Below are 14,870 nucleotides of genomic sequence, written 5' to 3' on the forward strand. Positions count from 1 at the left end.
TCACACCGATACGCATATAAGCGCCGTGACGCGGAACGTATGCGCTCTTGGGGGACTGATGAGAAGCGAAGGCGCAGGTTAGGGTAGAACATAGCAACACGTCGTAGTGTAGCGTGAGGTGGGTACGGCAGGGTGCGACTGTTCGTTTGCAAGTTTTTCCCCCTCCTTACCGCTTTTACTTATCTCAGGGAGAAGTAAAGAATGATTTTTTTCGTGCTGGTTGCCACCAGACCCTCCGCTCCTAATATTGGCCACATCTGTGTAATCTGTTGATTTATGTGTCTATTATAGTTTCTGCAATTGGCAGAGAGAGTGAAAACGCCACTTTTGTTTTTATCTCTGCTGGAGGCTCTCCTTTCTGTAGTTCATCAGAAGTCATTTTATGAGTTTGCAGCTCAAAGCTCCTACTTTTGCCAGGTAAGTAAAAACAAAACAAAACAATTTTCTCACTCCCGGTATTTAACCAAAACTGCAATTCTTATCTGATCTTTGACCAGAGCTCAGGCTTGTACCAATTTGAAACTGGGCGAACGTAATTGCAGTTTTAATGTGCTATTTTTCACAGTGTCACCAGAGAAACCAATAAATTTGTGCAAGCAACGGCACGTTTTTCACAATTTAGGTCAGGGATCCCCAACCTTTTATACCAATGAGCCACATTCAAATGGAAAATTTGTGGGGGAGAGACACAAGAATGAAAAAGTTCCTGGGGTTGCAAATAAGAGCTATAAGCGGCTATTTGGTTTGTATGTTAAAGGAGAAGGAAAGACAAAGTCACTTGGGGGTGCCAAAATGTTAGGCACCCCCAAGTGACTTGAATCGCTTACCTTTTACCCCGGGCTGGTGCCCCTGTTAGGAGAGAATAGCACCAGCCCGGGGTAGCAGCGAGCGCTTCCTCCTTCCTTTACGCTTGCGCGCGCATGCACAGTAGAGTGAAAAGCCGAACTTAAACAACAAAGTCGGCTTTTCACTGTACTGCGCATACGCCGGCCGACGGATTTCGCTGGCAGAAGAGAAAGGAAGGAGGAAGCACTTCCTACAGGTACCCTGGGCTGGTGCTATTTTCTCCTAACAGGGGCACCAGCCCGGGGTACAAGGTAAGCGATCTAAGTCACTTGGGGGTGCTTAACATTTTAGCACCCCCAAGTGACTTAGCCTTTCCTTCCCCTTTAAACTGAAGTTTAACATACAAGTAGGGTAGAAATGCTACACATTATGGGGCCCATTTATCTAAGTACGATTGAGTCCAAATACAAAAAATTCAAAGTTTTAGAACTGTGCGTATTTTTTTTAATTTGCATGACTTTTTCATACTTTGGGAGAATTTACGAAACAATTTGTGCGACCAAATGTTTGAGTACGAAAGTTTCGGATTCATTCAAGCTACGGTATTGTGATTTTCCTTGGACCAGGTTGGAGCTGCAGAGTGCCATTGAGTCATAGTAACATGGTAAGTGAATTGAAAAAAGACATACGTCCATCAAGTTCAACCATAATGCCTATATATAACCTGCCTAACTACTAGTTGATCCAGAGGAAGGCAAAAAACCCCATCTGAAGCCTCTCTAATTTGCCGCAGAGGGGAAAAAATTCCTTCCTGACTCCAAGATGGCAATCGGACCAGTCCCTGGATCAACTAGTACTAAGAGCTATCTCCCATAACCCTGTATTCCCTCACTTGCTAAGAATCCATCCAGCCCCTTCTTAAAGTTATATAATGTATCAGCTAGCACGACTGATTCGGGGAGGGAATTCCCCAACCTCACAGCTCTCACTGTAAAAAATCCTTTCCGAATATTTAAATGTAACCTCCCTTCTAAACGGAGTGGGTGCCCCCGTGTCCGTTGGAAGGACCTACTGGTAAATAAAGCATTAGAAAGGTTATTATATGATCCCCTTATATATTTATACATAGTTATCATGTCACCTCTTAAGCGCCTCTTCTCCAGTGTAAACAGACCCAACTTGGCCAGTCTTTCTTCATAACTGAGACTTTCCATACCCTTTACCAGCTTAGTTGCCCTTCTCTGGACCCTCTCTAACTCAATAATGTCCCGTTTGAGCACTGGAGACCAAAACTGAACAGCATATTCTAGATGGGGCCTTACCAGCGCTCTGTAAAGGGGAAGAATAACCCCCTCCTCCCGTGAATCTGTACCCCTTTTAATACAGCTCAAAACCTTGTTTTTGCCCTTGCAGCTGCTGCCTGCCATTGCTTGCTACAGCCAAGTTTATTATCTACAAGGACTCCAAGGTCCTTCTCCATTATGGATTTGCATAGTGCAGTCCCATTAAGGGTATACGGGGCTTCCATATTTTTACATCCCAGGTGCATGACCTTACATTTATCCACATTAAATCTCATCTGCCACTTAGCTGCCCAGATTGCCAGTTGGTCAAGATCCTGCTGCAAGGATGTCACATCCTGGATAGAATTGACTGGTCTGCAGAGTTTTGTGTCATCTGCAAACACTGATACATTACTCATACCCTCCCCTAAGTCATTTATGAACAAATTAAACAAAAGTGGACCCAGTACAGAACCCTGAGGGACCCCACTGAGAACCTTACTCCAAGTAGAGAATGTGCCATTAACAACCACCCTCTGTAACCGATCTTGTAGCCAGTTTTCTATCCATGTGCAAACGACTTCACTAAGACCAATATACCTTAGCTTAGAAAGCAGTCGTTTGTGGGGAACGGTATCAAATGCTTTGGCAAAATCCAAATAGATTATATCTACTGCATCCCCACTGTCCAGCTTCTTACTTACCTCATCATAAAAAGCAATTAAATTGGTCTGACATGACCTGTCCTTCATAAAGCCATGCTGATTACTGCTCATAATGCCATTCTCCACTACATAATTTTGTATGTGATCCCTTAACAAGCCTTCAAATAACTTGCCCACCACGGATGTCAAACTTACAGGCCTATAATTGCCAGGCTGAGATCTTACTCCCTTTTTAAATAGGGAGTCCTATGGGAGGCTTCCAAAATCATGCACTAAAGGATCAAAGTCAGGAAGTTTTTCCCGCCATTTACAATTGTTCCGATAAGAAAATTTCGTGATTATTGCAAACGATTGTTTCAATACGAAAATTTTGAATCGTAAGTACGAAATTTTCTTATTCAAACAAAAAGAATTTTTGTGACATTTGCGATCATCAGAAATGATCGGATTTCCTGAATCGGATTCGTACCTTAGTGAATCGGCCTCTGTCTTGGGGTTCTGTACTAGAGCAATGCCACTAAACCCCTTTAGTAGTAAGTATCTGTACCTGTGAAGATGCTTTTAGTAGCTCCTCATCTTCTCTCATGCTATTTTACAGTACATACTCTGGGCTGGTGTCCATTACCTGAGTTAAGGGCCCGACTCACAAAATACTTTATGCATAGAATATAAATATCACAATACAAGGCTGAGTAGTAATTAATTCAGATTCTTATTGGCAACTCTAACAGAAGCGTAGTTTGCAATCAGCCCTGTAGCATCAGTTTATATAACAGGAAATACACATTTTCTGCTTGATGATTTGAAATGAATTCCAAAAGCTTCCCAACAGCTGCTCAGTTGTGATGAGTGAATCTGTCCCGTTATGCTTCGCTGGAAAATTTGTGAAACTGTGGAAAAATCCACGAAATGGTGAAAAATTTGCAAAATGCGGCAAGCACGCTTTTTTTTTTTTTTATGCGACCACACCTTTTTTGACACTACCGCAAATTGTTTACTGCAAAATTTTGTGGGAGTTTCAAGAAACAATTAGCCAATGGCTAGACAGGCTTTAGTTCCCTATCATGTCATATCATGCTGATTAGTTCCTATTCCACAATGTACAGGGCTCCCCTGAACAGCCTACAGGAGGCAACAGGAAGTGTAACTGATGGGCGGGGCTAGTAGGACATTTTCAATAAATCGTCCTGAAACACTACTTTTTTGAGCACATTCCTTTTATATTTTTATAATGCACTGGTACATTCTTGTTTTTCATGTAATGTGTCTCCTCTAAGTTTAGTATATAAAATATGGCATTTCTATCCCATATTAGTTTTTTAAGTTTAGTTCTCCTTTAAGTTTTGCAATGCTAGATAAATATTACCTACTGTTTTGTAATGCATATGACCTGATATGTTTTTATCTTTAAAAATCTATCTAATGCATCATTTACTTAAATATATTTAGCCCAGTGAAATTTAGAGATTTCTTGGTCTGAATGCATAAACCAAAACTCGTTTTTTTTTTTATCTTAAAATGATTTGACAATAGTTGATACAATAAAGAAGTTGGTGAATTACCAGTTTGCCCTTTGATGTGTATCCCCATATGAAATAAAAGTCACTGAGTTTGCCAGGAGCAGTAACCCATAGCAACCAATAAGATGTTTTGCTTTTAAACAGTTGACCAGTAAATACTACCTGCTGATTGGTGGTGCTGGGTTACTGCTCCTGGGCAATTTTATTACATAACCCCATTAGTGTCTTCATGTTGCTATCTGTTGTGTGATTCCGTGTTAAAGCTTTTTATTTGATTTTACCAATATTTAAAACTGACAGCAGTCTCAGAAGAATATGTAATTATTTCATGACTAAAATGTTCTCTAAAGTTAAAAAATGTGCTGGCATGACTCATTTAATGAGAGTACTGGGAATTGAGGGATCCGGAGAAGAATGTGTTGTCTGCATAGCATATCAACTATTTCCCGTCCAGAGCCAGTTCATCAGGCAATAAAACTATGTTCAGAACAGAGCCTAAACCTTATGCTTGCAAAACAACTTGGCACAGGCAATAGTATAGTAGCATCGTAGTGATATTTTATGTTTCAACTGATAGCTAGTCAATTGGTTTTCCTAGGTTTTTACATGTGGTACCGGACATGCTGTACTATGGTACTGGACTTCAAAAAAAGACCTGCCTGGGGTCTTTTTCGAAGTGTTTACAAAGACCCTAGGTGGGTTGAAACGTCAGTCTCCTATCAATAAATCCTTTGATATTGGACATAAGACCTGAGTAGTGTGGATTTCTCTTCGAGATTATTTATGCTTCATTTTCAACCTGCACCCAGGCTAACATGTGAGTGCTGACCTCCTTCCATGCGTATATATCCCCATCAAAGTGTATTATGTGGACTTTGAGCCATCTGTGAAACTTAAAATTATGTAATTCATTTTATGTTGCAAGAACCTGGCAGTGCAGGACATGAATAAATCTTTAACTATGACAGGGAGACAATTGCAAATTCTGTAAAAGTACTGGCCAGTCATCTCTTCTGATGAGAAGTTACTTGTTAAAGAAAGTATTATGACTGTAATTGGATTATGGAGGGGGTGCAGACTAAGGGATATTCTAGTTACCACTGATGTATTACCAATAAATTCTGAAGCTGAAATGTGGTTACCTCAAGCATAAAACAGTTGTTATATGTGCAATAATTGTATTTTACACAATTCATTATTGATTGATGACAGTTATGCACTTCCACTTTCGGGGAAACAACCACAAACTGACATCTTCGGATTTTGTCCTTTATTTTAAAGTATATCCATAAGATCTTTGTGAGATTGACTTGGTACTCACAGAATTGCTATCAAAAAGCCTATAGCCAACAAAAACAAAACAAACAACTGAGGTGGACATCCTTTACCTTTCTTCTGCTGCATGGCATTTGATTTTATACTAGTCCCTATGAAAGGGTGAACGACATAAACTGTTATTACAAACAGTAACACTAAAAGGAGTGAATGAAACATTATCATTGTCATGTATTAAGTCAGTGCTGTCTAACTTCTGTTGTACTGAGGGCCAGAATTATGCTGACCTACATGGTGGAGCCGATAATGAAAGCCAGTTTTGCCCATTCTCCTTTTTTAAACTGTACCCACTTCAAACCACAAGTTATCCCGAGCTTTTAAAACCATACCCACAATTATGGTGGTAATGCAGCAAAAACCCAAATGGTTGGTGCTCACTCATTATATTATGTCACGTTAAGACATACCCTTAAATCCATATGCCTCCTCTTCCCCTGTGGATAGCACAGAAACCCCCAGCATATAATTACACACTTTAGGGACTATTTCCAAATGCCAACAAACTCACAGTACAAACCCCTGCCAGGTTCACCTCCCACAGGCAGCCTAGGGCAGGCAGAGTTTGGGACACACAGGCAGAATAGGGCAGGTCAGAGTATGGCACCTACAGGCAGCATAGGGCAGACAGAGCATGGCACACAGGCAGCATAAGGCAGAGAGAGCATGGCTCACGCAGGCAGCATAGGGCAGGCAGAGTATGGCACACACAGGCAGCATAGGGTAGAGAGAGCATGGCACACACAGGCAGCATATAGCTTCCTGTGTATGCCATACTATCCCTGTCCTACACTTATAGAATGAAGATCAAAATTGCCGAATTCAAACATTAAATAAACTTAATAGGACTGTTTTGCCCCCAATAAGGATTCATTATATCTTATTTAGGATCAAGTACAAGGTACCGATTTATTATTACAGAGAAAAAATAAATCATTTTAAACATTTGAATTATTTGATTAAAATGGAGTCTATGGGAGATGGCCTTCCCATAATTCTGAGCTTTCTGGATATATAATACCAGTGACACTGAAGGGACTGAATAAAACATTATCATTGTCTTGTTTCATGTCATTATACTTACAACCTTGTTCCACATACATTTTCCTGGCATAGTTAATTGACCATATAGGATTTTTTATGTGGTGAATGAGATGCCAATGACTGGTGGCGATTCCTGGTAATGGTGGTACAACAGATGTTCACACTACTTGCAAATGTGATCCCATGTGCTCAGTAAAGAGAGAATGTACATGGGGGTAGTTCAGTACAATTTAGGGTGCAGCGCACTACAAGAAAAGCAATTTCTTCCTATAGCCCTATCCTTTAATGTCTGAGGATGCTATGCTCCTAACACAATTGGGTGCATAGTGAACAGCTCACTTGATTTAACAATAACATGGATGCCTAGGTAGTGAGGAGCTGGCGAGCATGCTGGGGTTACACATTACTGGTAAACTGAGACTGGCCTGCCCTGCCATATAATGTAAATCTAAATGAATTACAAATCAGCCTTATACTGTTACATTTATAATCTATATAGACAGTATATTGTGAATCAGTCCTTAAGCTCAGTAACTGACAGCAACACAGAGCATGTGCAGGGAATCAGCAGCAAAAAATATGGGAAGCTACTGGGGCATCTATGGAGGCACAGATCTTCTCTGCTAAAGGGCTGCGGTTGCCTTGGGCTGGTACAAAAGCTCAAACATAATGTACAATGTCTAGCCTAATTCTTAAGTTGAGCTTTAGTTTTCTTTTAACTCTCTTTAAAATGCTGTAACCCATACAATAGTAATTAGTGGCTAATAACCAGGACCTGGCTTAAATGTGTAGCTTACCAGATATATGATTGGAAGCTGGGAGACAAGGGAAAATTATATCATACTTACCGTGATTTTCCTTTCCTGGTACCTCTCCATAACTTAGACTCCTGGTCCTTCCTTGTCTTCTGACTTATATGACAGCCGACACATTGTCGCTTTTGACCCTTACTCTGCTTCCCAGCAGTTTGTTCTGAAAAAACCAGGGCTTTGGAGTCGGAGGCAATTTTGGGTACCTGGAGTCGGAGTCGGCAAAAAATGAACCGAATCCTACTAAATTTAAATGGGAATAAAAAAAAAAAAATAAAGCAAATTTAAATGTCCCAATTCACAAACAGTCATAGTTAATTACTTTTCTGCTATAAGAATAAAGCCCAATGCACGCAGTGCATAAACGAACACGTTGAGTGACCATGAAGCATGCTTTTCATTGACTGTATGAATGTATAAAATACATTAGCATTAGAGGAGCCGGAAGTATCAGAAACTGAGGAGTCGGAGAATTTATCTACCGACTCCACAGCCCTGGAAAAAACTCAAACGCTTGATGAATGGCCCTTCTAATTCCTGAATACCTCTGATCTACCTGAAGCCGAATGCAAGGATCAACAATTCCCCCTGACCTGATGAGACTTAACTAAAGAAATCTCATGTGCCAGTGTGCCCAGGCCACCAGACGAATGAAAGATGCCATCATAACCAGAAGACGAGCCAGTGCTGACGCCAGTACCCAAGACATCGAAAGGGTCTTTGATACCAGCCTCTTCAGATCTTGTTGTCTTTGGGATGATAATTTCACCACCCCTGTTGCTGTGTCTATAGTTGCACCTAGAAAACTCACTTGCTGTAATGTCTATGGAAGCATTGAGCAGGAAAGAGGTTCCCATTTGGAGCTCAGACAAACCTTCAAGAATGTCCAAAGTCTCTCGCCCCTCTGATGGCTGATTCAAGGTTTTCCAACCATATTTCTATGGCCTTGACCACTGAAATACAAGCTATAGCTGGTTTGGCCATCTCTCCTGCCACTACGAATGACCTTTTCAGTTCAGAATCGATCCTCCTATCCATAGGATCCTTTAATGTGGCCACATCTTCTAAGGGCAGTAAGGTACTCTTTGCTAAATGGACCACTGGAGCATCCACTAATGGAATGGAGCAAAGGTCTTTCACCTCCTCCTGTTTGAAAGGATACAGTTTCCTAAATTTAGACTGTGCCTTTAATTTCCTAGAGGCCTCCTGCCATTCTTTTTTAATAAGATCATTCACTTCCTGATGCAAGGGAAAGTTCTGTGTCCTTTTCTTGGATCCTGGAAGAAAAGAAGAGGAGGATTGCTGACTATCCTCCACTAAGTCCAGTGTACTTCTGACGGCTCTAATTAGAGGAGGAATCATGGCCTCATCGAATGCTGGATGATCACCCTCCTCAGATTCTTCTTCTGACGAGGAATCTATGTCAAGTACATCTCCAGCCGTATCAAATTCCACTTGTGGACTTCTAGAGGATGCCGCTACCAGAACCTCCTGTGAAACTGCCTGCTTGATCCATGACAAGACATCAGACTAGGTAAAGGCTGAACTTCCCGCTGCTGAATTCAAACAATTCTGGCACAGCCTCTCTTTTGGGAGAGGAGCTTTTGAACATCCTAGACAAAATCCCGGATCTTCCGCTGAGACTCTAGGTCCTGGTGAAGATGCCTCATGGTCCCTTGACCTGACCTTAGCTGGCTTCATCACTGTAAGAAACCAGAAAAAAAAATATATACGACTCCTGTTCCCGCAACCTAGCTTGAGGTAGGATTCTCGCTGTCCCGGTCGCCTGTGGCATTATCGCTCACTGGTAAGACCTCCGAACGGGGGAACATAGGGAATGAATGAGTGCTTGAGCAGGAGATGTACCTGCACCGAACACCTACCGAACTGAGCCACCCGGAAAACTCCGGCTCAGACTCACATTATCCAGGACTGCATTTCCGCACATCCATACTACCTCTAGAAAAAAGAAATAACTTCTTGACAAAAGGAGTGAAGAGAAGGAAGAACCAAAAAAGACACGAGTAGGTGGTTCTGGCGGCTATTTATTTGATTGATGAGAGGGGTTCTTCCATGAGGAGAGGGGAGGGCTATCCCGGAGTATGCTGATATGGAGAGAGCCAGAGAAATACTATTTACTGCATCTCCCATCCACAACCTCTGTGCTGTTATGAGTATTAATATACAGTATTTTTTGCTATTCATTTTTTTAAAATCATTATAGTAGCTTCAAAAAAAACATTAAAATTAATTTTACTTTGCCTTTATACTGTTTTGAGGCATTTTTCTCAATAAAACTCCATTAATAACTATGGGAAAAACTGGAACTGAATTAGGAGATATGTTTTTCTCATCAAATTTGATTTGACCCATCATTTTTTTTACAACCTTTTTATGACTTCATATATTGCTTTTGCAGATAAAATGATTTGAGACTTCTGGAAATACTGTCACCCTATAATAAAAACAGCAGATTGGCAATGTGTATTTTCCATTAATGTATATGTAATTAGAGTATCACTGATTCAAGTCCAGTATGTCCTGGACACAGTGACAGCTGCAAGCTTATGAGCAATGAACATCATGATGAAGTATGACGGAGCTGCAGACTGATCATGGCAGGGAGCCAGTTGGAGGGGCTGGATGCCCTATAGCAGTGGGAAAGGGACTCTGAGGTGACGGCAAGACTAATACTTTTCCAAGCAAGTCAGTCTTTTGAAGATCAGTGGATGTTTAAATAAATCATTCAAGTTTCTTAGAAAGTAACATGTTTTTGCACAAGCTGCCGTCAGTGTAAAAAAATTACCTTGCCAAACGAGCGGATATTTCAACATATGGCCACCTTTACTTCTTATAAAACTGGGGAAATGCCTGCCAGCACTTGTCTTTACCAACACCCTTTTGGGGCCCCAGAACTTTATGCTACAGAACGCACATAAAACCTGAACACTTCTGAGTTAGGACGTAAATTACTGATTTAGGAATAAATTAATTTTTGGCCAATTTCACCCAGCCATCTACCAAATTAGCACTTGTTCTGTCACTGAATTGTGAAAAATGTGTCTGTTGTTTGCACAAATATACCTGGACTCTCTGGTGCCACTGTGAAAAAAAAGAAGCCTTAAAACCTATGATTACTTTCGCCCAAGATTACTTTGGGCAAAGACAAGAGGACAATTACACTTTTGTTTAAATACTGAAACAGGTTGCTGGTGGTGTTAGTATTGCTGGTAAGGTTGCCACCTTTCTGACTAAATTTTGCCATCAAATGGGTGGAGTAATAGCGTGCCAGTGGCCTGAGAGAGGGATAAGAAGGAGCGCATCCAGGAGGAAAATAAGTTAGTGTCACATTGGGGCAGAAAAAAAATTGTCAACAATTTTTTTGAACGTGCGTCATTGTTGCCATTTCGGGAATCTTTGAAAAGATTTGCGAATCTTTCAGCGAAGCAAAACAGGACAGATTTGCTCATCACTATTACTAACATCTTTTGGAGACTTGCACTAGTGCAAATACATCACTTCAGCTGGTGTGCACATATGTTATACTCAGCAGATCAACAATCCCTCTGGGAAAACAATTCCAGGGGTTGATACCTCTGTGGTAACCACAAAGAAAATTTTCTTTTTCTTCCCTGGAAAAAGTAGGAGTTGTGAGCAGAATAAACAAAAAAAGAAAAACTGAACTCTTGGGAACAGAGATTTCAGCAGCCGCAGACGCCTGTCAGGGAAATAAAATCTAAGTGGCATTTTCTAGCTGCTTGGCAAAAGCATAAGTTATCATGAGTACAGGAAACAATGGATTAGACAGTTGTGGCCAATATTGCGAGTTGAGGCTCTGGTGGCAGCAGCCGTGCCTGGCGACCAGCACAAAAAAACACAAGGTTTTTTTTCCTCCCTGATAAAAGTAAGTGCGGCAATCAGAACCAAAAAAATGCGAACGAACATTGGCATCCTGCCGTGCCCACCCTGTATTACAGCCCATTGCCCCATTCTACACTCATCACTTCCGCCAGTACCGCGTCACGGCCCTTATATGCGTATCGGTTACCTGTCAGGCTGGAGCCAAAGAGCTACACATTAATGGCGATGCGGGACGTTTAAGCAGCGATACGGGAATTGTGGGGTTTATCAAGAAAAACAAGTGCCCCACGAAAAGTGAGGCTGTTGGGCAGTATGCGGCTGGGGGTGAGTACATGTAGTTTTGCATCACAATATGTTCAATTTACATTCCTGTACATCAGTAGCGTCAAACTTGTTGGCTTTCAGCTGAACTGGAAATTCCAGCACCACCCAATGGGCACCCAGCTGTTCGGGTTGCCAGGGATTCCCTCTTTGTAAAGTCCAGCCCAGGCATTTGTTTGCCATCATTGGGCCTGCAGTGCTGGTCATCTGCTATGTTATGGCTAGGGTTAGCCTTTACACATCTCAACAGCTATCCGCATACACATAATACAAGTGTATAGTTTTGCATGTAATTGTACCTAGCATTGCTTTTCTCACACTGCGTTAGAATCTGCCATTTATGCTTATGGACATCCTTGTCTGGTATCAGCCTTTCCACTTGATGGACAATCTCAAAGCAGTCAACTGATTGTTTTGTTTTCTTTGTATCTGTATGGAACTGTTCTTAATTTGGTAGATCAGCCTCTCCTGTCACCCGCTTGTCAGTCTTGTTGTGGTGGACTGTCATCTCTTCCAAGCAACATGTATTGTGAGGCATGTTTAACAGGAACTGTGGAACAAAGCAGCCCTTACAACTCTTTGGAGTCACCGTTGGGATTTAGTGTTTCATAGTGTTTAGCTGCTATTGTCTCCTTCTTCCCATAACATTTTATTTTTTTCATCTAAAATGTTGGCATGTGATGTATCATTGACACATTAAATGGGCTTAGTGGTATATACTAATAATCTTATGTAGTAATGGTAGGTTGACTAAAACTTACCTTCACTCAACTCAGTTCCTTTTTTTGTCTAAGGGTTAGTTTTGCATTTGTGATGTGCATTGTGTGAAAGACTATACAGATTCCTATAAGGTACAGCCCATTGCCTGTAAAGGTTTCATCCCAGATGTCCATGCACACATGCTTCCTGCTGCTGATGTTGCATTAACTACCCCCCACCTTTTGTTATTGACATTCCCAGTTGTCAAGGTAAGCACACATAAGCAACTTGCAGTGCTTGTGTGTAACATCAGAAGGAAGCGGTTGTATTAGAGAGTAAACAAGGAGGAGGTGAGCAGGAATATGAACTGTGAAGGCATTTTTTTATTTATATGGCCACTGTATGTAGAGATTCATACCACAGTATGTTGCATAGAGTACATATTACAAATAATTCAGGGTTTTAGTTTATGATATACTGCTTGCTTTGCTATGCTCACTAAATATATTGTTCAATTAAATTTTTTAGTACAGGGCACATTAAACAGATATGTGTCTTTCCGTTCTTTACCTAGATAAGATCTCCTCCAACCTGTATAAGGTTGAATAGTGAAGGGGCAGTGAAAAAAAAGAGCAGGTCAGGCCAGGCCCATATTGAGCTAAAGGGCTGGGGAAGCTGAAGCATCTAGAAATGTCTGGTAAATGGCAGTTTAATGATATTTACAGAGACCTTTTGGAGATTACATGATATCAAGGGCATCGGTTGGTCCTTGGGTATCTAATACCTTGTATTTTGCTAGGTGCCTCAAGAGGATGCTGTACCGTTAGCTGTGTTATACAATTATTCTTGGTTTTGTTTCCGTAAGCTTGAATTCAGTAAATTTTTAAAGTTGTCTAAATTATTAATTATCGGGGAACAATCGTGAAAAATGTTTTTATAATAAACATTTTGACAATTTATAGTGTTAAGAATTTTTGCACTGTTGCAAAGGGAAACCTTTGCACAAACACTATAATTCGGTGTCTGGTTAGGCTTCGATGCGTGCTGGGCCCTTCCAAAATTTTTTTTTGCAGGGGGGCCCAATAGCCCACTGTTTATATTTCTAATGGACTTTTGTTTTCCCCTGACCTGGTTGATCTGCCTTCTGAGAGATGTTTCATTTGGATTTTTGGTTCCCAGTTTGGAAATAAAAAAAAAAAAATGAATAGTGAATGATAATGGATTATAACCGTGCTTAAAGCCAGTCCGTGTATTCTTAAGAAATGGCCATATACTCTATTATTGATAGGGATGCACCGAACCTAGGATGCGGTTTGGGATTCAGCCTTTTTCGTCTGGATTCGGATTTGGCTAAATACAAAAGAAAAATTGTAGTTTTATGGAATTGTGCAAGTGCCCTAAAGTTATTGTTTAACTATAACTCACACATCACCAGCCGGTTCACTTGTATGTTTTTAAATTGCTGGGCCTTTGTGCTAAATAACTTGACTGCTGCTGCTCAGCAAGAAAAAAGTGATATGTGGCTTCATGTTTTTCTTATAAATAACTAAGAAATAAAGTTCTAGGTGTTTGTTACTAACGCAGGTGGGTGTTATGTAAAGTGTCAGACAATGTAAAGGTGAATTGGGTTGAATATTTAGATTTTCTTCAAATTTTTTTCTGTCAATCAAGAATGGTTGGACTGCTCCCACTCCTCTGCTCAAAACACAAACTGCCTGTCAGTATTGAGCCAAGTTAAGAAGATTCCCATTCATGATAGTTGCCCTTTAAGGGTTTTAGACCGTTCATGAAACTCATTTAGGAGGTTTTTGGTTTTTTTTTTACATGTTCTTTTATAAAATGTACCTCCAAAAATAAGTTCTGATATCCTTAAAAGGGTAGCATACATTATATATTATACATATTATGCACAATAATTTTGAGCTGTAACACAAATCACATCACTAAGCACAAAGTTTTTCGCTCTTCAGATTTAAAAATAAATCAATTACCTCTTCTTTTTAGACAAGTTTTGTGTCCTTTCTCAGGACTTTGAATTCTTTCTATAGAATGAACCCAGTAAACAAAATGTTCTGCATATACTAAACTATAAATCTTTGTACGCTGTCAAAGCAAAACAATATCTCATGAAAATTATGATAGCTGGGGTGATTATCTCCATGGAAACTGTTAAGTCTATTAAAGAGTTCAGCGTCTGAAAGTTAGCAAAGAGTAGGTGTCTGGGCATCGGGCAACAACAGACACTGTAGGTGTAGTCGATTGGTGATAACCAACATTGTGGCATATTTTCCATGGACAGGTTTTTTGATAATAAATCCCATACCTCTTAAATGGACATGTCTGCTTTCCTACACGCATTTTATTCTAGATCAGTCTAAAGCTAGCCAAATATGTGAAGTTTTTGAGGTTGCATAATTTGGCCACCAAACATGCTGGGTCAAATTTGGCCCCTGGTCCATTGTTTGGCTCATAATCCGAGCCTGTGCAGACCCATAAAGATCACATCAACTGTTCAATCCAAACAAGATTTTTTAACCTGACAGTTGGCAG

At 40.5% G+C, this 14,870-nt stretch overlaps 1 protein-coding gene across 4 annotated transcripts in view; it reads left to right on the forward strand.

Annotated features, from left to right (window-relative positions):
- Positions 1–29: 29 nt before the first annotated feature.
- Positions 30–14,870, forward strand: part of zmat3 (zinc finger matrin-type 3) — a 38,216-nt gene continuing 23,375 nt past the window's right edge. The window contains exons 1-2 of one of the 4 annotated variants that reach the window (NM_001017144.2): positions 57–118; positions 292–417. The gene's annotated coding sequence lies outside the window, so the exon portion shown is untranslated. Of the gene's footprint in view, positions 418–9,681; positions 11,625–14,870 lie in introns of those variants that run through there. The other 3 variants (XM_012963055.3, XM_018093909.2, XM_012963054.3) reach the window with 3 other exon arrangements.

This window comes from Xenopus tropicalis, chromosome 5 (assembly GCF_000004195.4).
Source record: "Xenopus tropicalis strain Nigerian chromosome 5, UCB_Xtro_10.0, whole genome shotgun sequence".
NCBI classification, from domain to species: Eukaryota; Metazoa; Chordata; class Amphibia; order Anura; family Pipidae; genus Xenopus; species Xenopus tropicalis.